At 42.3% G+C, this 26,556-nt stretch overlaps 1 pseudogene; it reads left to right on the forward strand.

Moving 5' to 3' along the window:
- Nucleotides 1–648: 648 nt before the first annotated feature.
- On the forward strand, nucleotides 649–26,340 carry LOC116895752 (annotated as a pseudogene).
- The last annotated feature ends 216 nt before the right edge of the window (nucleotides 26,341–26,556 follow it).

Consider the following 26,556-nt stretch of genomic DNA (forward strand, 5'->3'; position numbering starts at 1 on the left):
AGCACAGTGGGAAATGTGAACTATGATGCATGCTTCCAAAAGAGCGCAACAAACACTGCCAGCCAAAAGCATAGTAACCGGGTCTAACCAAAGCAACTCTGCAATCGGAAAGTTGCTATCCCATGATACCCACCCGGACAGTCATGTTCCAGAGACCCAGGAGTCTGTCAACAGTGTGATGATGGACAGACTGTCCCAATAGTTTCATTATTGTGATATTTCTTTAACTGAATGGAAATGATTAGAAAAGTCTTTACATACTCTTCTTCATTCCTCTCATTTTACCACCAATGTCATACAGAAGCTGCTTCTTAGATAAACAAGATGAAAATCCATGCTAGAGACACGTGAGACCATCTATTCATATAATTGGGATCTTACTCAAATCATGAGACAAGGAAAATGGAGCAGAGATTGACTGGTGTGGCATCCTTTGCCTGATGCATCAAACCATTCATCAGGAAGACGTGGAGAGTTTCTTTTCTTATTATAGACTTCTTTAGTTGTTGGTTGGTTAATTAGCTTATATGCTGGGGATAGGTTCCATTTTATATACCCCATTATGTAGCCAAACTCATTATGTAGCCAAATCATGATAATTGAACTCATGGTAATTCTTCAGCCTCAGTCTCTCAGAGTGCTACGGCGATGCATAGGCCACCACACCTGGGTATATCAGGCGTTTTGCAGATGGTGGTGGTGGTGGTGGTGGTGGTGGTGGCGGCGGTGGCGGCAGTGGAGGCGATCATAGTGATGGTTATCATGGTAACTGCTCAGTGTCTACAGTTACAATATACTAAACCCTATATCAAATAATGTACTTCTATCTCTGTTAGTGCCTTTACATTGGTAGCTTGGTATGATTATCTCCATTTTACAGAGGGAAGTGCCATTGTGTTAGACTACGGTGAACAGCGGAGTGAATTTGAACCTGTTCTACTGTGTAGAACTGTGTAGTCTGCGCACACATGAGAGAAAGATGTAGATGGCACAGTCTCCCCACATTTAGAAATGAGGCAGGTAAACTCACTAAAGGAAAATGTAATGTAAAGCACATGTGAGGTCCCAGACTAACTTTTAAGTACAAATGAAAAGAAAAAGCACCAGGCTTTACGTCTCTCCCTCCCTTTTTCCTAGTTGACATTGGGTTGGAGGAGCCCAGCTGCCTCGGGCTCCTGCCACAAAAGCCAGAGCTGCTCCCAATGCCTTTCCTTCCCACTGCAACAGACTGCACCCAGTCTTAAGCCTTCGTTCCTTCCTTACGTTGCTTTTGCTGGTCTTTTGTACCATCAATAAGGAAAGTACGTTGGGCCACAGTTGCCTAGTGGAGTACAGAAACACCCCATTCTTCACGTTACCTGCCCCCCCACTCCATGTTCCCCTCTCTCTCTACTTGGATTATCCAAGTAGCCCGAGGCCCCACCTCACACTGAGACTTCATAATGCTGAACCACTGTAGCTCTTCTCTGTTCTGCCTTTGAAGGCTGTGGGCCTTATCCGTCCTAACCAGTTTCCTGCTCCAGTTCCTACCACTCCTCCAGATGGTTACGAGTCCACTTCTCCAGTTTTGCTGTCCATGCTCCCTTGCACCTCAGCAGGCTCTGGTCTGGGTCTGCAGCATCTACTTCAGTTCTTCATCTACCTTGCCAACTGGCTCATCCAAACTGCCAGTCACCCTGTCCCCGGTGCTATCTCAGCATTGGAGGCAAAAACCACCTTGTTAGGTGAATGTGTAAACTGTGAATGGCGTGGCATTTTTTGGTACATAAGGCCCCATTTAGTCTTCTTCTAGTTCATCTGTGCATTAATAATACTTCTACTTTCTGCAAGATGCTTTGGATGTTCAGATGACCAAAATAAACATGGGCTAGAGAAGTAATAAGCAGCAGAGAAAAGAGGGAAGAACAAAGGGAGGCCATTCAGAAGAAGATGTTAGGATAATGTTTTCTATGATGGTTTGTATATGCTTGGCTCAGGGAGTGGCACTATTAGACAGTTTTGTTGGAAATGGGTGTATTACTATGCGTGTGGGCTTTAAGACCCTCGTCCTAGCTACCTGGAAGTAAGTATTTTGCTAGCAGCCTTCAGATGAAGATGTTGAACTCTCAACTCCTCCTGCACCAGGCCTGCCTGGATGCTGCCATGTTCCTGCCTTGATGATAATGGACTGAACCTCTGAACCTGTAAGCCAGCCCCAATTAAATGTCCTTTATAAGACTTGCCTTGGTCATGATGTCTGTTCACAGCAGAAAAACCCTAAGACATTTTCCAAGCACTTTTAACTAAGATCTCAGGAAGACACCCATCTTTGTAGGGAGTTGGAGATTTTCTATGCCATTAAAAAAGGCTTGTACACACCATGATCCAAAACCTGGAAGAGGCCTGTGTGGCTTGCATCACAAAGTACAGGGGGACATTTCAGCAAGAAGAGGTCTGTAAAATTCTGTTCCAGTGTCTTCAGGTACTAGAAGGATAATGTAAGTGAATGGAATTTTCTGATTAAAAAAAAAAGGTGGAAAGTTAGCCAATGTCATCTGTGTATTGAAAAGTTGGGAAAACAGCTGTGTCTGACCTAGAGGGCCCCTCCCTGAGGATATCCTCCACAGTGCCAGAAGGTGCTATTAGAGCTGCCAAGGGAAGGAAGCAACCCACAGTCTACCCAGGCTGTAATGCCTGGGAACCACGATGACAAGCGTGGACGATATTCCCAAGGTGCACTAAAGGCACTCATGTCTTAGTGGTAACCAACAGCCATCAAATTGAACTCAAGACCCTCTCAACAAGAGGGACATTGTGCCCAGTCATGGAAACTAGCCCAACGCTACTGAGGTCATGGTTCTTAGAGGAAAACCTACAACCTCCACTTTTCTAAGCCAGTGCAATTCTTGAGTAGAAACAGAAAGGAAACAAGAATGACAGAAAAAGCAGGAGACTCAATCGGGAAACTCCTGTCAAAATCCATGAAATTCACATTAGCAGTAGAGTAATCAGAGACAGACACACAGACAAGCTTCAGTCACATTCAAGAGACAGATTTTCTAAATCACGGAAATGTATCAGATGAGGCTGGTAAACAGAAGGAGCAATTGGTTTTTAGGTTTTGTGGCTTGCACCACTGAATAGATGGTATTTTTTTTTCTTATGGGAATAAGAAACTCTGCAGGTGAGAGAGAGAGAGAGAGATTTTGAATAGAAAAGTTGAAAGCCTTACCTTGGATATCTTAAGCTGATATCAAGTATAGACATTTTTAAGCTTTGTGAAAACCATCATTAAAATAAAAGAACCAACAGAGTGTAGTAAAAAGAGCTGTGCGTCAGACTGTTTACATATTCATTTATTTAATTCTCCCATTTGCCATATAAAGGAGTTGGCATTGTAACTTCTGCTTCTCTGATGAGAGAAATAAGGTATGAGACAAGAGCTATGGTCAGCCAACTTCCCAAGAGCTACTTTTCTAACTGGAAGACTCGGGGCTCAGACAGTTCTAAGCTCCTAACTTCCGAGCCTGGTCTTTTAAGCTCTGCACCATAAAACCAGAGTGTTGATGCCAGAGAAGGGATTAATATATTACTCATTTCAAACAATGCTAGCAGGAAGCACACACCACGCTCCACCACGCCGTGACGGGACCTACTCAAAACCAGTCTTGGTACAGCTCAGCAATTCTGTTGCTGAAATTAGGCTCTCTTTTTTTTTTTTTTTTATTCTTTTTTTCGGAGCTGGGGACTGAACCCAGGGCCTTGCACTTGCTAGGCAAGTGCTCTACCACTGAGCTAAATCCCCAACCCCTAGGCTCTCTTTTTAAAAACGTTTTTCTTGTTTTGTTATTGGTGGTGGTGGTAGGTTGGTTTCTTTTTGAGTCAGGGTCTCACTATATCACCTCGTATGGCCTAGAACTTTCTAGTTGGATCAGGGCGTTCTCAGCCTTTGGCAATTCTCTTGCCTCTGTCTCTTGAGTACTGAGATGCAAACGCATGGCTCTACTCTTGGCTTAAGATGACTTTCCTTTGAACAGACACAATTACACAATGGAGTGCTCTGGACACTAAAGTCTTTTGCCTTCACGTTCTTCTGAAGGAATTCACAGGGTCACCACTCAGCCTTCTTGCCTGGGCACAGTCAACTGCAGATACTGTCAAGGTCACAGGTGTCCCTCCAGAGGCTATTGGTTGTCACGATGAACTGAGCCGTCATAGGCACTAGACTCCTTCCAACCATGGGCCCTGCAGGTAGTGATAGCGACAAAACTATAGAACCATCAAGTGCCCTGTGCCGTGATTGCTGGTGACACAGAGCACAGGAATGCATTAGGGGAGCAGAGGTGACATCTGCTGACTTTAGCACACACAACAGTGACGACTGGAAGTTAGGAGAGGTAGGGCGATGTCTTCAGTGTGCACTGAAGTGCTATTCAGCTGTTAGGGTAGATGGCACGGTATCTGCTGTCATACACACTGCTTGGACATTATGGATGTCAGAGCAGGTAAATGTGTGGGTTATATCTGCCAACTGTAGTACACATCGCTGTCTGCTGTTAGGTAGGTGGTGTGATATCTGTTCATTGTAGCAAGTTAGGATAGGTGGGATGATACGTGATGACTATAATGTATACTGCAGTGACACTTTGGCTGGGGACAAGGATTTGTTATTGTGACAGCTTCCAGCCTCCAGAGCTTTGAGCCATAACACTTCTCAACACTGTGTTAGCGTCCTGCTGCTGCTGCCAGTTTGAACTGGTTTCTATTAAGTCCCATGTGACGATCTGTTTTAAGTCATTTTTTTTCTTTACCCACTTTAAGGCTGTTAAGTCTGAAGTGATGGTGAGTACCTCCTGTTTCTATTCTTCTTCGCTGTCTACTCAGTTCATTCCAGGAGAAGTGTGAGACAAGAGCCCTGTTGCGGGGCAACAGCAGATGGGCTGCACTGACCCCTTGATAACCCTTTATGGAGGAAGTTATAGTTCAGTGAAGGGAACTAGTACCTGGAAGCTCCCCAATATCAAATGTCCAGAACACAGAAGAAGCCTCCAGAGAACTTTGAAAATGGTACATGTGTCCATACTGTTCTAAAACATCAAACGTTTCGGAAAGAGCAGTCATTGACTTTATGTGCAGAGCATACATGTGTTTTGTGTGTGTGTGTGTGTGTGTGTGTGTTTTGTGTGTGTGTGTGTGTGTGTGTGTGTGTGTGTGAGAGAGAGAGAGAGAGAGAGAGAGAGAGAGAGAGAGAGAGAGAGAGAGAGAGAGAGTGTGTGTGTACTTGCACATACTTTGAGTTAAGTCTCATTCTATAGGCCAGTCTGGCTTTGAAATCATGATGACCCTCCTGCCTCAGACTTCCCCAGCACTGTGATTACAAGCAAAAGCTATCACATCCACCTCCCTCAGCTCTGCTTGCTTCTTCCACTCCATAAACTCCTGTGGATACAGATCCCTACCCTGCAGCTCTAAGCATAGTCAGCTGGAAACGCCTTTCAGCACTACCTAGCAAACCTCGCCTCTCCTTTCAAGCCTCAACCTCCAGGTCATCTTCTCTCTGAAGTGCTTCTCTGCTCACTCATCTTCTGCTCCAGACAGAGCTGACCTTTGCCCTTGTTTATGCCTCTGTTGCTTCTAACATGAGGTATTGCCACGGCACTTCTGTTATAGTAATGTGGTCAAGTACAACGCAATGCTGCCTATCAGATTCCCTTCTCTGCAGTCCAGTTCTTGGGGCCTCATGGGTACTGAGGAAAGCATTTATCATGAAGCCACACCCCCCGGCTGGCTCTTGCCTATCACATTCTTCAATAGATACAAGTAGTCATAATCTGTCATACGCAGGTGCTACAGCCAAATGCTGGAAAAGCAGAGAGAATAAGTTTTGTCCTCTTTATTTTTCTATGCTAACAAAATAGAATGTTTTGGTCCCAAAATCACAAGTCCCCCTGTGCAATTTATATCAGATACTATAATTGGATTCCTCCCGTGTTCTTTATACCTCAGGTACTATGGTGGGTTTTCCCTGCAGCTAACATCAGAACTAGTTTAGAGACTTCCCTTCTATAGTTCTGTGCTCATTTTATATTTTTAAATTGAAAATTATACCTTTTCCATAACATCTTTTCTTAAGTGCAGTCCTAAAGTTAGAAACATTTCAGGTCCAATAAAAACCTGCATCCACCCTGGCTCTGGGCTGTGGCCGTTTATCTGTGGCCACAGATTGTAAACAGAACTGAAGGAAAAGTCAACAGTGGTTTTGGGTGGGTTGCAGAGAGGTGGTACCTGCTTCCTCCTGGGTGGGGAGGCGGAGTGAAGGAGGTCCGCCCTCATCTCCTCTCAAAGAACCCAGACTGAAACAGTCCCCTGCTGTCCACAGCCTCTAAGAGAGGGTCAATTAGAACACAGGGCCAGGAAGCCATGGTTCTACAGGATCAACAGAAAAGGCATCCCCCTGGCTCACGCTCACTCAAGCTGCGGCTGTAACACCACTGAAACTCCAGGGAAAACACAATACCAACAGGCAGGAAGAGGGGGGAAGGGAAACTGGAAACCAAGTCAAAAGCGAGGTTACACGTGGCCTCCCAGGCCTGAAAGTGTAATCAGTTTCCCTGCCTTGGGGTCCTTCAGCATGGCCTTCAGGCAAGTCAGCATAGCCTTTCTCTGTGGCCTAAACTAGTAGTACTCAGAGACCATGTTACATTTGGGATTAAGTTTTTTCAAGGTCCCAAGTACAGAGAAAAAAATTGGGGCCATCACTGTTTTCATTGCATAATGCAAACCGCTCAAATAATTTTTAGTGACACAACTTACATGCATGCTGAAATCGGGATATTTTCCCCTAGATTTGTGGATTTGTACATTTGGGGAAGACTACCTGATCTTCCCTCCCTCTCTAGTTGACTTATCCTCCCTGTGCTCCTCTTCACTGACCCCTGTGCTCCTCTTGACTGATGGAGTGGCTGTGAGAGTCCCTTCCCACTCTGTTTTGTTCATCTGTAGAGGTGATGTGTAGCCCTTCATCCCTGTAGGTAATTAATGCTCATTGGCCTTCCCCTTCCACACAAAATGGTTTAAAATACTTCTCTGGATTGCGCACCCTACTGACTTATACAGAGAGGAGATGCTGCCCAGACTACAGAGGACACCCTAGGAAGGCACTGATGCACCTGATTTTACTCATTCCATCGACACTAAGCACCTACCTCATTCTGGCTGTTGAGGGTAGGGTGATAAGCAGAGGACATATTCCTTCCCATGTAGGCTGTGGTCAGAACTCAGCGCTTGCTTATGGGCTTAAGCCAGCCGTGTGAATCCATGGCAAAGTATCCCGACTCTGGGGTGAGGTAGCCTGGGCTCTTGTTCCTTGCTTTGTGACTTTGGGCTCTCACACTGCCAAGTAGTTCCTTCTCTTTAAAACGGGCTAGGAATATGAGGTCCACATGCCCAAGATGTGTCTCACTCAGTGGATGCTTGTGCTGAGCGGTCGAGAGTGAACATACAGGCCCATGAGAGTTTCTTCCTTCTGGCCTCGAAGAAAGAATTATCCTCTCTCCAGTTTGTGTCTTACTTTGGAATTCAGAGTTCAGAGGGTGATCTAATGTCACACTGAGAGGTAGTGAAAACAACCTTTTTAATATTCAGAAAAGCATTGAGTTTCTTTACCGTCCTTTCATTTTTTGCTGAAAAATATCCTTGGGGGCTTTAATAAGGAATCAAGAGTAAGCATAGCTCCACATTCTTCTGTCCCTTGTTCTTCTGCTTCATCTCCCCAATATCTGCCTCCCCTAGAAATGAATATCCTTACCAAAAAGAAATTACCCAGAAACGTGGGTTTGCTCGTCTTCATATGGAACTGAAGAGAAAGAGAAACCATTTAAAACTTCCTGTTAGACAGTCCCCACGTCTCTTTCCCAGATTCCCTTCCAGCAAGTTACCAACAGGAACTTTAGTCCCCTCCCTGCAGCAACAACTGATGCCAAACCTTACTCAGAAAGCTCCGTCTGTCACCCCTAGGCAACGTTGTGATTTTTCTCTTCCTTTGGGCTTAATCCTCCTTGCCATCCCTACCCTGCCCTTCGGAGAGGCCGATGCCTTCCACCAGATGCAACCTGGATAGACATGGAGATCCAGTTCTGCCCCCGTGAAGATGCAGAAGTTGTGTCTTGGGTTGTTCTCTTCTGACAACAAGTCACCCACAGCAAAGAGCTTCGCTAAGTATATTTTACCTTTACCACTGCCCTTTGGATGTGAAGCCCTTCCTGGCCTTGCCTTCCCCCGTTTTAGCCCCTGGCAAACATTCTACTTACTGTATGTTTTGTAACAGCCCCCTTGCCTCCAGAACCCAACAGGTCACAGATTCCTATTTGCGTGTCCCCTAGTGGATTATGAATTCCACAAATGAAGGTGCTAGGAGCTTTTGTAGGTCAGCACCCAGTACAGCGCTGGTCACCATTAAGTTCCACCATTAAGTTCCGTGTGCATTTGTTGAATTAAGGAATGAATAAACAACGTAGACTTTCCCCCAGGTTATCCTAGTGAGGAGATATGTGTCTAGTCCCAAGTATCAGCAGTCTAGAATATGAAATCTGTCAGAGGAAAGATCTGCTGCGTGTTCAACTTTACCTCAGGATTCTCCCCTTGCCAGTCCTCCTCTAGAGCCTCACAGGAGATGCTACCACGGTGTCTTAATTTCATTGGCTGGCTTTATTCTCTTGTTCTTTCTAAACACTAAGCGAAGCAAACATAAAACCTGGAGAAAGACAGACAAATGGACTAGATTTCCCTACTTAGCCTTGTGGTCTTTAAAAATGTCTTAGCTGTGCATATGGTTATAATCCTAGCACTTGGGAGGATGAGGCAGGAAGTCCATGAGTTCAAATTATATACTCCTCCCAGCTTGGGGGTACATAATAACACACACACACACACACACACACACACACACACACACACACACACAACCTGGTGGGGAGAATAAACTATCCTTCACTTCATCTTCCTCCTACCACAATAGTATTGTCAAAGAATTAGTTGGTGCATATGGCCCTCCTGGCACAGACAAGAATTCGTTAAACATTAACCCTGTTAAAGTCCTTTACACCTTCGCTGTGACTGGACTGTACTCTGGGCATTTGATATGACCAGCAATTTGTTACTCCCTTCCTACTTTCAGACATTTTCTCCCTACAGCTGACGTCAAGTCTCTCTTGCCCTTCCACGTTCCCTTCTCTGTCCCTGCCCTGCTCCCTTTCTTGTTCCTGTGTGAGAATCTCTCACTGTAGCCCAAGCTGACCTTGAACTTGCTACATAGCCAAGGCCGACCTTGAACTTCTGATCCTCCTATTTCCACCTCCTGAGTCCTGGAATTGCAGGTATGGATCCCCACACTGGGTTTGTACAGTGCCGGGGATCTGTATCTGTTGCATAAAAAATGAAATCAAAGCTACTTCCTCTTGGATTAATTTGACTGAGAGCAAGCCCGCAATTGAGTCCTCCACTTCTTCCCTTGCTTTCCCTCTGCCTGTCCTTGCTGGTTCCTGGCCTATCTGTGATCTAAAGCTGTTAATTGTGCCTGATACCTGTGATCTGTGCCTCTGTCTAATGGCTGAGTCTGTGCTTGTGTCTGACTCTGTGTCTGGTTCTTTGTGCTATGTTAACTGAACAGCACAGCAAACATGTCGTGGGAAAAAATGAGGGATTTCTCTTTTCATCAATAGAATTTCACAGGGGTAGCCGTTACTGCCCCATATGACTCAAGGATATAGCACTTAACATTGTAAACAGATAGTACCAACCCATAGCCACATGCTGCTTGCAGTATTGATGGTGGCTATTTGTTTTAAGGTTGCTTCCAACCTGTTGGCTGCTCTCCACAAATCATTACCACAAAACACACATACATATATACATTATTCTGGGCCAGGGACACAGAAGATTATGCAATTTAGGATTAAAGCTCTGTGTTAACATAGGTAGTGAAATCTGATCACATGGAAAATTCGAGGAATATTAAGATTGGCTACACTGTTCTCTTAAATGTGGTTTAAGCTTAAGTGGGTTGAGCACACAGTAGGACAGCAGGTTTAGTGAAAAGTCTGAAGTTCTTTTCAAGGCATATTATTAACTTGGCTGCAAGGTCTGGAAAAATTTTTCTCAATTTCAGGACTCAGGAGGTGGAAACAGGAGGGTCACAAGTTCAAGGTCATCTTTGGCTGTAGCAACCCTGTCCCACATAAAAGACATAATATCTCAGCATTCCCTGAGGTCCTTGGCTCTCACAGTTTCTCACCCTCTTTTCTCGGATGTTCCCTAAGACTCGGGTATAAGGATTATACAGTATTGTAGATATGTCAGGTGGGGTCAGTTAGTCACCAACTACAGCTTTCTGTAATGGATCCCATCTGCTGAACAAGGCAGAATCTGAAGGTATGGGTAGGATTACATGAACTATGCTATCTTTCTGGAGCCTTTCCTCATCTTTAAGACCTGAGGGAAAGTGGCCTTCTATACAAGGAGTTCTCCTATGTTCCTTTCAGGTGCCTTTGCAGTGTTGGCTTGGGATCACTTGAAAATACCTGCTGGCTTTGGATTCTCCAAGTCACAGGAGAATGTGCGAAGCCAGTCTTCAAACACATAGAAACTAGTTTATAGGTAGAACTTCTAAAGAGACTTTTTATATACCTTGCTTATTGCCAAATCCAGGATACCGGACAGGAGCGCAACCACCAAGCTCATCTCTCTCTTAGTTTTGCTTGATGTGAAGTCTTGCTAAATTGCCTAGGCTGACCTCTGAGTTGCTGTGGATACCAAACAAGCCTTGAAGGTGTGATAACCTTACCTCCTGAGGAGCTGGAATTACAAGTGTGGGCCACACCTGGCTTTATTGCCCAGGTTAAATACAGATAATATCTCCAGGGAGGGGCAATGTACTTAGTACAAGCAAGTTTATTTTTGGTTCTCCCTTGTGCTGCAAGTACAACCCTTTCATATTCTGACTTTATAGCGTGTGGGCCCCTTAGCAAGCTTCTCATGATATGCAAATCCTTGTCCAGCCTCCTAAAAGATAAACAAATCAATTCTCAGGTTCATTCAGGTTAGGAAACACCTTCAGTATAGGATTTCTGAGGCAGGATCCTGGGGAATGCACTGGTCAATGACAAGCTGCAGGTTGACTTACGCTACAACGCATGAGTTTGTTTCAGAAACAAAACATGGAAGCGTGTTCTAGTATTCTGCTCACATCACTACAGCGACAGGTGCTCTCTCTTTTCTTCATTGCAGCAATATCCCAGCTGGTGGCTATAATATTTTTTTTCTAAGATTAATCCATTTTAGCATTCAGTTTGGAGACCCTTCACAGATTGTTTAATCTGATCCTGCATCAAGTTGCCAGGCATCTCAATGGATGACCTACCTAATACAGTCATAGTGCTTGATTCACTGTCCTGAGATTCATATATCAAGGCATCGGCTACATTATTCTTTACTCTTTTATCTTTGGGCCATGAAATGTTGCTACAGAAGAAAGAGAGGTTAAGAAGGCAAAGCTAAAAGAATCTTAATCTGGGACCGCTTACGCATTCCAGGCAGGGCTTAACCTGTTTTCTTTGCCTTACCCTGCTGATGATTTTTGCCAAGTTGGTTTCCCAGTATGAAAGCTGATTGTTTACACGTGTTTAAACATTTGCTCACTGACCCCCACGGTTGGGTGTGCCTTTGGAATAACAAAAGATAAAGAAGCTAGAATAAATTGAATTTTAACCATCTTCTGGGACTGTTGAAAATAGACAACAACAGAAGAGAAGCAGGAATACACGTATACCTCATTGTGCATTGTTTCCATAACATGATACAGAAGCCCTCAAACAGTACAAGGCATTTAACAATGTTACAACATCAACTCAAGCAACCCTCTGTGACTGACAAGGAACTGCAGTCCCATGGGAACTACAGGACTCTTTCACAGGATAGAGCCATTCCTAGGACTATAGCTCCCAATTTGGGGGTAACAATTTCTTCCAACTATGCCATGTGATTGGGTAACACACGATTTCCTTTTCAATAGAAAATGATGAGTGTGTTTAACAAATGCTTCATTTTATGAATGTGGTCAATGTGGGGCATCTAATGGCAAATTTATGGGACATAAACTGAAACAATCTATGGTACACAGAGAGAAGCTAAAGACTTTTATTATATTATAGTAGGTTAATCTTAATTTCTAGTACCTGAGTGCCCTTTCAGGTTCACTAGTTAGAAACCAGAATGCTAGCTAGATGTCAGGTATGCTGGCACACGTCTACAAACACACCTCGGAGGCCTGAGAAAGAAGGTCGATGGGTTGGAGGACAGCAGCCTCTACGGCATCCTTAAAAGCATAATAAGACCCTGTTTTTAAAAAAAGTAAAAAAGAAAACTAGTATACATCAAGGTTATTTACGCCTTCCGTGATTATCAAAGAGAAAATTCTATTATTTACATATTATCCCTTTGGAAATATGCTACCATTTAGACAATGATATCTTGATCATTGATATCCAGGGGTTTCTTCTTTGCAACCCACTCGTCGTAAGATGCAAGAAGCTATGGATATATATGGGAGGATCAGTGTTGCCTGGAGACCTGGTAGGAGTAAACTTCAGAACCCCATGTAGTAAAGTCAGAACCAACCTCTTCATTACCCATGACAAAGCTGAGGCTAATTCCATTGCCTAAGGAGCCGCAAAGGTCGCTGTGCTATTGTAGGTAAATCACAGGACTGATCCTGTCTGGTCATTGCTGATGGATCCGACTTGACGATGCCTCTACACACATACAGCATACAAATAAATGCACATTCAGCAGTATATTTTACAATGATTATTTTTTGTAAGAACAATAATAACCCAAACGATATTTTTTTTTTACAACACATTGAAGGGTCAATCTTCTCTTTCAAAACAAAAAAAGGTTCCCAAGATTCCAGAAGGATAACTCTCTGTGGTGCCAGTACATTCCGTCTAGTCACCTAGAACTAATTAGATCCAGCAGATACATTTTTTTTCTAGTTTATTTTCTTTTGTTTTAACTATGAACACAGAAAGCTCACTTACTTATCTTGAGTTTTGTGTCACAGCTACAAGGGATCCAAGTTAACATGAAAAGTATCTCCTTCAAATGTAAGTTGCACCATCCAAGGGCTGCGTGTGCCAGTGGAACTTAGTGTTTGATCGAAGTCTCATGAGCAAAAGCTGAGGACGGAGTAAACAATCTCTGTTAATGATAAAGTGTCTGGCCGAGAAAATACAAGTGGAATGGCTTATCCCGGGTTATCCTTAGTTGTCAACCGACGTGCCTCCAGATTCATCGGCAAGGAAAGTTCCAATTGAGGGATTACCTACATCAGGTTAGCCTGCGGGGGGCCGTGGGTAGTCTAGTAATTGATGTAAGTGAGCCCAAGCCACTGTGGGAGGCGCCATCCCTTAGCAAGTGGTCTTGGGCTGAATAAGAAAGAGCCCACAGGAGTGATGGCTCAAAGATTAAGAGTGCTGCTGCATATAAGAGCAGCATCTGGTTCTCAGCACCCACTATGGGTGGCTTGTGAAGTCAGTAAGGGGGAGAAAATGAAATCAGATTATCCAGGCATGCTTTCTTTGTATCTCCTTCAGTAAGCAGCAAGAAAGCCTCTGCTAGACATTAGATATACTTGTTGACACTGGTTTGATAGAAGGAAGTAAAATTAAGTCCTTTTCATTGTGTGCATATATTTTAGGGCAGGGACAGATCAAACTCTGGCTATAAAAAGGCTTTATAGGCCATACATATTACGATGCCCAGCCCTGTGGTTATAATGCAGAAGTCTCTATAGAAAGACAAAGTTTCGATAAGCCATTACCCATTCTAAGTAAACTTCATTAAAACAGATAGAGTGAGCACAAGGGAGTGGTGGAGAATGAGAAGGTGCATGCTTGGAATCTCCATAGTCTGGAGGTGAGGAATCAAGAGTCCAAGGTCATCCTTGGCTTCGTGAGAGGGCTCTAAGTCAGTCTGGGCTACAAAAGACCCTGTTTCAATCCCCACAACTACTACTATCAAAAATAAAATAAAACAAAAGATTTTTAGCGAGAGAGCCAAAGAATCAGATTCCATTTTGAAGGAGGATTTCTACTGAGTATTTCATAATGGAATGAAAAAAAAAAAAAACAACAAAAACAACCAAACAAACAGAAAACAGAATAAAACCATGGGTGATTCTTAAGATTTTGAGTTAAACGCCACAGTACTCATGACAAGAACCAGTTTGCATTGAGGCAACAAATAAAAACTGAAGCAGCAGTGTAGATGGGTCTGGAGGTCAGAGTTGAGCAATGGCTCCAGAGGCATATTAGATCAAAGGTTGAGTTTATTATTCTTTATTTATGTCTCTCTGTGTGTGTGTATGTGTGTGTGTGTGTGTGTTTACATTTTGGTTTATGTCCTTTATAGCTTTTTTGGTTTTACTATGGAAGAAGGTCTTTCTTTTAAACTGTTTACTGTGTATAAGGTGTTTATTATCCATTCATTTATTTTAATATATTAACATGGCTCACATAGGGCCATCTTCATGAAAGTATATGAAGGAAATTTGAATACATGCCTCAGCCCAAGCCCTTAAACTCTCCATGAGACAAGGTCTTGCTATGTAGTCTTTTCTGGCCTGATATTTAAATATACCAGGCTGGCTTGACCCTTCAGCAGTTTGCCTGCTTCTGCCTCCGGGGTGCTGGGATTGAAGTCATGCTTCGTCATGTAAGACCTAAAAGAAACTCAATAACTATTTTTATTGGGCTGAAGATCGAGCCTACGGGTAGAAACATGCTAGGCAAGCACTTCCCCTGGTCTCCATCCCAGCCAATTGTGTGTGTTTTTGATGTAAGATATAAAACAGCATCTTTCTATGCTGACGGGAAACTCAAATAGAGAGAGAAAACAACAGAGATAGAGCAAAAATCAAGTGATAACTGTAGGAAGTAAGGGCTTCATTTTGAGTAGAGATGAACAGGAAAGACCTAGTACCCAAGAGTAGGCCCTGACTCTAAATAAGAACATGGGCAAGCATCTCTTATAATAAACATGAGGTTATATCAGCAAGCAAGTTGTTGCAAATGTCGGGAGCAGGTGCTTATTCTACAGCTCACCAGTGGAAAGTGACGATGAGAACTTGGGCCACGTTCGCCTCCAATCTCTATTCTTTACTATCTGAAGACAAAAAAAAAAAAAAAAAACCTCAGTAAGTAGTGTGGCGAGATAAGAACATCTCAGAAATAAATTCCACCACAGTTTTAAAGGAAGTAAGGCATGCAGCTTAGGAGAGGGGGAAGTGCATTCCAAGAATAGTGACTAGATGGTGTAGCAGCTTTCAGGCATCTCGTGCGACTTGGACACACCACCACCTAACTCACAGTACTGGAATGAGCTGTGCTGTGACTATGAATGGAAGGTAGTCTGTCATCAGAGCAACATGAAAAAAAAATCAGGAAAAACCTAAATGTTATTTAATCAGCAACACTGTCAGTCAATGGGAGCTGTAGAAGGATCTGTAGAGCGAATGTAAAAGGTGAAACAGTCTATAATGTCCACTCTCCTAGCAAATACTGATGGAGAGGTCTCTTGTTCCAATCTCACTGGGGCAATCTCAGGCTTGTCTCATAAAACTGTCAGAGCATAGGCCAACACGGCTGATCTTATGCCATCAACTCAGGCAATCAAAAACTGTAATAAAGATAACTACTATCCAGGAAATAATATGTAGACAGAAATGGAAGACCGAAAATTAAACTTGATAATTAAGGGTGATCAGCACATGTATAAAATGAATTTCAAAATTCTAAGACAGTACAAAGAAACATTCACTTAACGGAATATGAATTCTTGACATACTCATATGCAGACAACAGTGACAGCTTTTAGGGGCAGTATTAAAAGTGCCTATTCTGAGATATTACATCATGCTAGGCCGATACCTAGTGGGTGTAAACTGTTTCAGAACAAGAGGGCAATGGGTCACACTGTCTGTATTATTCATACCTACTGGTTGACTCAAGTCTGCCTGAAAATCAACACCTTTGTTCTTCAAGAACAATCAACTTTAAGCGCAAAGTTTGTCCAAAGGAATTTCAAACTGGCACTTAATATGTTCTTTTAAACTTGACATCTCACAGAAATAAACTACCAAAGCACAACGCTGGTTACATTCAGGACTAAGACAATACATCTTAACAAAAACACAATTTTGATGGGGTAGCATAGAGAAAGGTGGATACATTCCTCAATATACACATAACATTTAAAACCACAAACTTCCTTACTACATTTGTGACTGAGTAAATGGTTCTCTGTTACAATCTGGAGTCAGCCATTCAAAGTCCAGACATTCAACTTCCTTCCAAATAAACAATGACCTAGTAAGAAAGCTTGAAAACATAAGAGGACATTTTTTTTTCTCTCCAATCACCAGAATTAACAGTAATAAATGAATATAAAAAAAGAGGGAGGTCTGTAAAGTAAAAAAAAAATGTTATTCCTTATCATAGTAATTCTACTAATAAATTATTATTTCCTTTGGAAACACAAATTTTGCACTGTTTCCACAAGCACACTAGAAGAGCTTAAATAAACCAGTTTCAAAACTGTGGCCGTAGATCTTGCTTGGAAAGTGTGGCAGTAGCATTTAGTTGTATTCATTCCGATGGGGGCTCACTATGTAGCCCCAACTGGCCTAGAGGTCTCTGGCTGGCCGGTAAACTCACAGAGATCCACCTGCATTTGCCAACCAAGATGCTGGGGTTAAAGGTGTTGATCACTGTGGTGGTCTGAATGAGAATGAACCTCATAGGGTCATTCATTTGAATGCTTAGTCACCAAAGAGTGGCACTATTATTTGAAAGGATTAGAAAAATTTGGGGGGTGGGGGTGGGGCTTGTGGAGTAGGTGTGGCCTTGTTGGAGGAAGTATGTCATTGAGGGTGGGCTTTGAGGTTTCAAAAGCCCATGTTAGACTGGCCCATGTCAGACTGACTCCTCTCTCTCTCTCTCTCTCTCTCTCTCTCTCTCTCTCTCTCTCTCTCTCTGAGTGTGGATTGGAATATATCTCTTAGCTACTGTTGTAGGACCATTCATGCATCCATGCTTAACCCCGTGATGGATAATATGCTAAACTTCTGATGCTGTAAACCAGTCCCAGTTAAATGTTTTCTTTTGTAAGCATTGCCTTAGTAAAGGTGCCTTTCCACGGGCGATAGAACAACGACTGAGACAGCCATCATACCTAGCCAGTGGGTTTTTTTTTTAATGTAACATTTTAAAATTTTATATCTTCCTTTCATATAGTACATCTCCACTGAAATTTCTTTTCCCTCCCCTTCCCCTCAGACTCTCCCCTCCACCTTTCCTCTCCCTCAGCTACACCTGCCTCCTTCTCCCCACAAAAAAAGAACAGGTTTCCTGGGGACATCAATCTAACACAGCATAACAAACTACAATAAGAGCAAGCACATACCAACATATCAAGGCTAGACAATGCATGAGGAAAAGGGTTCCACATATAGGCAAAAGAGTCAATACAACCCCAGGTCCAACTGTTAGGATTCCCACAAAAACACCAAACTACCGAGCCATAGCATGTATGCAAAGGACCTAGGTCAGACCCCTATAGGTTCTGAGCTCTCTGAATTCCCATGAGTCCCTATTAGTTGATTCTGTGGGCATGTTCTGGTGTGTCCCCCCTGGTTCCTCTATCCTTCTTCCCCCTCCACTGCAATCCAGAGCTCTCCCAGATGTTCCGCTGTGGGACTCTGCATCTGCTCCCATCACTTGTTGGATGAAGTCTCTCTGTTCTCTGTGATGATGATTTTTCCAGACACCAGAGCACTCTGCAAGCAGGACAAACTGCAGGTGAAAGATATTGTGCCTGGTTGATGTCCCAATCCCTCCATTTAAGACCTTGCCTGGTTATAGAGTATGACCAGTTCAGGCTTCATGACGCCTTTACTAGGGGTCTTTGCTAGAGTTACTCTTGTAGAGTCCATGGAGTTTCCACCTCATCCACAAAATGCCCCCTCCCCGAATTTCAGGATTTTCTCCCTCCCCCAGCACAATCCCTCCTGTTTTTTAACCCCACTCACTCCCAGTCTACCCAAAATATTTATTCTATTTCCACTTCCCAGGGAGATCCTTGCATCCCCCTTAAACCCTCCTTGTTACTTAGCTCTACAGGTCTGTGGACTGTCTTTTACTTTACAGCTAATATCTACTTACAAGTAAGATCGCCATGTTTGCTTTTCTTGGTCTAGGTTACATCACTCAAGAAGATTTTTTTCTAGTTCCAGCTGAATACCTACAAATTTCATGATATTGTTGTTCTTAACAGATAATTAATACTCTATTGTATACATGTATTACATTTTCTTCATCTATTCTTTGGTTAAGGGACGTTTGGTTGTTTCCAGTTTCTGCATATTATTAATAAAGCTGCTATGAACATAGTTGCGCAAGTGTCCTTATGATGGGATGGAGGGTCCTTTGGGTATATTGCCCAGGAATGGTGTGGCTGGGGCTTGAGCTAGATTAAATTCAAGTCTCTGATAAACTACCATCTTGACTTGCAAAGCCCAGACAGTATTTTTTTTTAATCATAGAATGGCATTATACTATTATGTCATGAACAAGTCCTCGGATAATTTAATCCCAAAACTTTCACCAAATACTACTTCAACTACAGCTTTTCTTCAGGAAATGTAACTTAAATTGTTAGGGTTCTATTTATTAAAGAGAATGAGGGATGGCTCACCTATCAATCTGTCTACACATTACACTATACACCATCTCATGGAGATGGGAACCTAGAAGTACAGGAAGTTCCTCTGGACCCGTTCTACAGGTCCACCTATCAGTCACTCTATAGACCATACTGTCTGGCATTGCATGGTTCACATTCTGCCAATCTGACCATCTATTAGCCACACCATCCACTACCATGCCACCTAGAATATCTAAAGTCTGGCTAGTAGCTGCAGGAAAAGACTTCCAGAGCCAGGAAAACACCCATGGACCATAACATCCTCCAAGTCACTCCACCAAAGGATGGTGTGGCATCCTGTATCCCACCCACAAGGAACATTGTCCACTCCTACTGTGACCCCCATTCACTGCTATCCAAGGACGATTTGTAGAACCTGGTGATTCCCCAGGCAAGAATTTTTTAAGTCACCAGAATGTTTCCTCCTAGACTTAGAATTTACATCTATCCCTGGCTGAGCTGAGACCACTTCTAACCCCTTATTTGTACATCAATGCAGAGGATATTAAAATTCTAAATGCTGGTGAACTAAATACAGGGTACCCAATTTCATAATAGAAACATCATTAGATCTAAAATCACAGATTGATCTTAACACAGTTACAGTTGGTGAGTTCAATACTACACTTGTAACAATAAAGTCATCCAAGCAAATATCAAACAGAAACTCTTGAGTTGAATGACATCATGAATCACAGAGCTCTACCCAAATACAGAGGAATTCACTTTTTGCTCAGTTGTCCATGGAACTTTCTTGAAAATTGAACACATATTAGGATACAAAGCAAGTCTCAAAATATACAGGACATTTGAAACCTCATGGTATACCATATCTGACCACAAAGAAATAGAGTTTTGTATCCAGAACAATAGAAATGATGGAAGTGATACAAACCCATGGAAGCTAAATAATAAACTACTGAATGAAAATCAGATCAAGGAGAGAAATCAAGACAGATATTTAAATCTTCCTAGAATTAAATGAAAATGCAACATACCAAAGTCTACAGGGCACAATGTAGGCAACCCTAAGAAGAAAGTTTGTAACTCTAAGTGCCTATGTTAAAAAATGGCAGGAGGGTTGGGAATTTAGCTCAGTGGTAGAGCGCTTGCTTAGCAAGCACAAGGCCCTGGGTTCGGTCCTCAGTTCCAAAAAAAAAAAAAAGGCGGGATCTTATGTGTGGTGGTTTGAATGAGAATGGCCCACACAGGCTCATATATTTGAGTATTCGGTTCCCCAGTTGGAAGAACTGTTTGGAAATGATTCAAATGTGTGGCATTTTTGGAGGAGCTGTGTCACTGGGGGAGGACTTTGAGGTTTCTAAAGCCCACGCCTATCCCTGTCTTCCATCATCTTTCTCTGCCTCCTATTTGTGGATCAAAATGTTAGCCCTTAGTTACTGTTCCAGTACCATGCTTGTCTGCTATGTGGTAGACACAGACTCTGACCCTCTGAAACTGTTAAGAATAAACTCTTGCTTCCATAAACTGCCTTGCCCATGGTGTTTTCTTACAGCAATAGAAAAGTAACTAAGGTGACCTTGAGCACAGTAGTAAGGATTACAGAACTGAATATCTATATAAACAACCAGAGAGATCTCATACCAATGACTCAATGTTGGATCCCCAAGGTTTTGAAGAAACAAGAGCAAACAACACCCCAAGAGAATAGAGGGAACGGATGACAAAAGCCACACCCAAAATTTGCAAAATAGAAAAAAAATTATACAAAGAATCGATGAAACGCGGTTGGTTCCTTGAAAAAAAAATACCAAGATTGACAAACTTTGATTCAAATTAGTGTAAAGAAAGAGAGAAGACCTAAATTAATAAAATTAGAAGAAAAATGGGAAATATTGTAACAGATATTGAAGAAACTGAGTCATCAGAACATATTTAAGACCTATGTTCTGTTAAACTGGGAAATCTAGACAAAATTGCATGAATTTCTATATGTATGCCCTACCGAAATTAAATCAAGATAAAATAAGTCAAATAGACCTTTAACAACCAATATGATAGTAGCAGTAATAAAAAAATCTCCCTACTAAAACCCCAGAACCAAACGTGTATGTGCAGGATCCCATCAACCTTCAGAGAACTAACGCCAATACTCCTTAAACTAGCCTATAAATAGAAAGAGAATGAACTCCTCCAAACTCTTTTAATGTAGTCATATTACTCTAATACCAAAAAACCAGACAATGTTGAACAATGAACAGAACTCATAGGCCAATATCTCAGATGAACACAGATACAAATTAACTCAATAAAACACTTGAAACCCAACTCAAGAGCACATCAAAAAGATTATTGACTATGCTTAAATCTGCTTCATATCAGAGATTCAGGGATGGTTTAAATATGCAGAAAACTAAATGTAAACACACACACAGAGAAACACACACACAGACACACACACACAGACACACACACAGACACACACACACACAGACACACACACACACACACACACACACACACACACACACACACACACACAGACGCCAGTATCCTGTCATTAGAAAGATGACAAACATACCAAGAAAGAAACCAAGGAAACAATCCTATTCAAAATAGCCTCAAAAATATCTTGAGATAAATCTAACTAAGGAAGTGAAAGAATTGAACAAGAAAAAGTTAACACGTAGAAGGAAGAAAGAGAACACAAGAATATGGAAAAATCTTTCATGACCATGGATTGTTTTTGATTAATACTGTGAAAATGGTCATCTGGCCAAAAGAAATCTACATATCCAACACAAGTCTCATAAAAATTCCATTGACATTTTTGACAAAAATTTTAAATAATCCTAAATTTTCATGGATACACACACACACACACACACACACACACACACACACACACAGAAAGAGAGAGAGAGAGAGAGAGAGAGAGAGAGAGAGAGAGAGAGAGAGAGACAGGCAAACAACAGAAGAGGATGAAACCAGGATAGTCAAGACGAATGTGAACAATAAAAGAATTGTCAAGGTAGCACCCTCCATTGTTTTAAATTATAGTACAGAACTATAGCAGTTAAATGATGTTATTGTTTTCATATTACTAATGTTTTAAATAGTGTTATTTTAAAATCCCAGATTGATCAATAAGATAGAATTGAGTACCCAGAGACCACACACCCATGCCATTTGACTTTTGACATAGAAGTCAAAAGTACACAGCAGATAAAAGAGAGCATCTTCACCAAACAGAGCTAGTTAAACTGTGCAGCTGCATGGAGAAAAATGAAACAGCGTCCTGTCTCCCACCCCACACAAAACTCAACTCCAAACGGGATCACAGGCCTACAAATGAAACAGAATAGCCCAAATCTGATAAAGGAGAAAGTAGAGATAGTTCATCTATTGAACTTATTGGCCTAGGAAGAAAACCTTTCTGAACATGTATTGAGACTAACACCAAAAAATGGGCCACATGAAACTAAAAAGAGTTTGTAATGGAGAAGACAGCATCATTTGAGTGAAGAGGAACCGTACAGAATGGGGGGAAAGCTTTATAAACTACACAGCTCACGAAGAGTTCATACCTATAATATCCAAAGGACACAAGAGATGTAACATCGAGAAAATAAACAGCCCTGTTTGAAAATGGGGACACGAAACTAAACAAAACTCTCAAAAGCTGAAACACAAGGGGCTGAGAAACACTTCTAAAACTGTTCAACATTCTTAGCTGTCACAGAAATGAAAATTAAACTCCTTTGATATTTCATCTTACCCTAATCAGAATGTCCAAGATAAAACAAAACACTAATGACAGCAGATGTTGGCATGGCTGTAGAGAAATGGAGGCACCTATCTAGTCAATGCTGGTAGGAGTATAGCCTGGCGCAACCACTCTGAAAAGCAGAGTTGACATTCCTCAATCATCTGGAAATAGATCCACCCAAGAGACTTGTTACCTTCCCATAGAGACATTTATTCTTCCTTGTTCATTGCTATTCTATTCTCAATAGCCAAATAAGGGAAACAGTCCCCATGTTCATCTGAGAAGCAGGTAATGAAAATGTGGTATTTTTACACACTGGGATATTATTCAGTTGTGAAAATTAAATTACGACATTTGTAAGTAAATGGATGAAACTGGATAATCCTGAGTGAAATAACCCAAATCCAGAAGGAAAAAAATCAGATGTTTTCTCTCTTATGTGGACGTTACCTTTGAGTCTTTAGATATGTGTACTTCATTTTCAATACCCACATTCATTAGGGAAATAGTAAGGGGACAGGGAGCTAGAGGCGATCTTTCAAGACAGGGGGACATAGAATATAGTGACACAAAGTGGAGAAGAGGACTAATGAGCCAGGAAGGGTTAGATGGAGTAGGTGATGCGAGGACAGAGCACAGGAGAGGATATGATCTCTCTTCTTGTAGCAGATGTCAGTTAACACAGAGATCCTCAACTGATCAGCAAGCAGGAAGAATCATGGGAGAAATAACTGATATTGAAAGCCCCTAGAAAGAGCCATATGAAACGGTTGAGCCACATGGAAACCTACTACCATCGACGTTTCCAAAGACATAGTCACACATATACTGAATTTATCTGAATGCTATACTCATGGCAGAAATGCTATGAAAAATAAGAATTAAAGAAAACTAGAAGTCCTGGCCTTCTGTGCTTAAGTATCAGCAGTGGAAGGAGGATTGTGTATGGCACTTTCAGCACCAAAGAATAAAACGAAACAAAACAAAACAAAAACAAAAAACAAAAACAAAAAAAAAATGGAATCAAGGTCGTTTTCCATGAGACATTGGCTAACCTCTCTCTGCATTCACTTTTCTTAAATCCTGATGTGAGGAAGTAGGGGACTTGGCCAGGAAAATGGACTGGTTGGTTAGGCAGTGCTGGCATTCTCCCTTAGTACCCTTTAACCACAATTATGAGCACAGGTTGTTTTAGTCTTTGCTATTCTTCACTGGATACTTACATCAAATGGTATTTTTCTTACTGCTGGAGTTCTGTTGAAAGAGCTTCCTTGTTATAAATGAAATATCCAGGAAATGTTACTTCCTGACTATCCAGGAAATATGTTACTTCCTGACTGTAGAGTATATTATATGATTCCTTCTTAGTACCTGTCTTCATATCTAAGTTGAGTAGGAATAGCAATCGTAAGATGTTCATGAAGAGTAGAATCAGAACCATAGGACTTAAAATCATCTAATTTAATGGTCTTGGCGATTTATTAAGAATAAAGCCTATAAAAAAAAGAATAAAGCCTATATGAGTTATCCATATAGTGTAGAGCAGAAGGTATGTTTTCCCACTTTTATATGTAGTGCTACTCTTATGATAGGAAACTCATTCAAATGAAATCAAACACGGTTTTGTATTCTTAGAAACGTGTTTAAAGATTCAGGAAGTTTTTCTCCTTTCAGTCAATAGGTGGGCCTGGCTGTGGCAGGTCCCACCTACAGTCCTAGCACTCAAGAGGCTGGGTCAGGAAGACTGTAAGTGTGAAGTCAGCCTGGGCTACATAAGGAGGCTCTGTCTCAAGCAAGCAACAGACAAGGAAGCAGGTTGTAAACTGTAACTGCCACTTTCATGTTTAAAGAGAGCTACTTCTAAAGCCAAGGTGGCAACGCTGGATCTTTTAGTTTCTGTGAAAAATAAAATAAAAGGATACAACCACTTTTCGCTGGGGATTCAGGCATGGCATTGACTATCATAATGAAATCTACTCACCATACAAAACCCTCCCCTATTGTTCAGTAAATCTATTTAAAAGAATGTCTTCGATTATCTTTGCTTCTGTCCTGTAAAGAGGCAGCGGTGTGGATGCCCAGGAGAGTGGGAAGAATTAGACAGGGATTCCTGCTCCAGCCTCCCAACACAACTTTGAGTGATTTCATTTTGTTGTCACTCTATTTCTTGGTTGAAACTGGGCAAGGCAAGAGTGGTGGCTCATGCCTGTCGTCCCAGTATTGGGGAGGCTGAGGCAAACTTGATGGTTGTAAGTTTGAGGCCAGCTTGTGCTGCACGGAGGTTTCCAGGCCAGCCACTGGGATGGTCTCTAGACAAACAAAACAGAAGAAACAAACGAAGGAAAGAAGGAAGGAGGGAAGGAAGGAAGGAAGGAGAGAGGGCGAGAGATAGGAGGAAAGAAAGGTGAAGCAAGGAAGAAAATGAGGACAAAATTATTTTCCCCTGATTTACTCAAGGTTGTCATCAATATCAAATAAAAGGTATAAAATGAGCTTTTAAGGCTGAAACCCTTGAACCACATGCATGGCCGTCAGTACGGGGAACCCCAGCATTCTGGAGGTGGAGGCAAAAGGTCTGGGAGTCAGTCAGCCTCAGCTATCACATGGAGCTGAGTCCAGTTTAAGGCTACACTGTATTCTGTTTTACTCCCCTCTCCTATTGTGCATGTTTTATTAAAGACACGGAATTAAGCATCCATTATTATTTATTTTCTCTAATTAAAAAACTATTTAAATTATACCTGTGGATATAATTATTGTGGCACATTTTGTTGCAATCAGGGGTGTGGGTGTGTATATGTGTGTGTGTGTGTGTGTGTGTGTATGTGTGTGTGTGTGTGTGTGTGTGATATGTGTGCACGCATGAGGAGCCTAGAGAAGTGCTGTTGTCTACAATAACCACATTGTGGTGGTGGACCAGAATGCCTTTGAGGACACGGCCCAGCTGCAGAAACTCTACTTAATCCAGAACCTGATCTCTTGCTTTCCTCTGGAACTGAGGAAACAAATTACCCAAACTAACGCTCTTGGATCTGTCCTCCAACAAGCTGAAGAAGCTGCCCCTGACTGACCTGCAGAAATTGCCAGCCTGGGTCAAGAATGGGCTGTGACTGCAAGCTCTACCAGCTCTTTCCACACTGGCAGTACCGGCAGCTGAGTTCCGTGATGGACTTCCAGGAGGATCTGTATTGCGTGCACTCCAAGAAGCTGCACAGCCTCAGTCTGGATTTCTTCAATTGCAGCAAGTACAAGGAAAGTGCCTGGGAGGCTCACCTGGGAGATACCTTGATCATCACATGCGATACCAAACAGCAAGGGATGACCAAAGTGTGGGTGACCTCAAGCAATGAACAGGTGCTAAATCAGGGGGCCAATGGCATGGTGACCGTGTCCAAGGATGGAAACCTTCATTTTAAAGAGGTGCAGGTTGAGGATGGGGGTGTATATACCTGCTATGCCATGGGAGTGGGGGGAGATTTTTAAGGAGACACTGTCTGTGGAGTTGAAGGTACATAACTTTACCTTGCACAGACACCATGACACCCTCAACATAGCCTATATTAACCTGGCGGGCTATATCCTTAGTGTGGTTCTGGTCCTCATATACTTGTACCCCATGCCACTGCTGGTGCCGAGGTGTGGAGAAGCCTTCCAGCCATCAAAGAGATAGCCTCAGCTCTTCTATGCTCAGAACCACACCCAACCATGACACTATGGCTGGTGGGGACAAAGATGATGGTTTTGACTGGCCGGTGGCCTTCCTGGAACGAGGTCTCTCATTAAACCTGAGGCTGGGCTGGCTGACTGGCCAGTGAACTTCTAGGACTCACCTGTCTCCCAACCTCACCCCACCCCTCCTACACTAGGGAGAATATGCCATACTAGTTTTGTATGCAAGCATTCCTGGCTGTATTGACATTTTTTACAAGCTCTAGGGTTTTTTTTTTTAATTATTGCTTTTATTTTTGAAATTATATTGCAAACACATCACTTCTTCCCTCCCCCACTTTCTTCCTCTAAACCCTCCTATA

Source organism: Rattus rattus, chromosome 3, assembly GCF_011064425.1.
Source record: "Rattus rattus isolate New Zealand chromosome 3, Rrattus_CSIRO_v1, whole genome shotgun sequence".
NCBI classification, from domain to species: domain Eukaryota; kingdom Metazoa; phylum Chordata; class Mammalia; order Rodentia; family Muridae; genus Rattus; species Rattus rattus.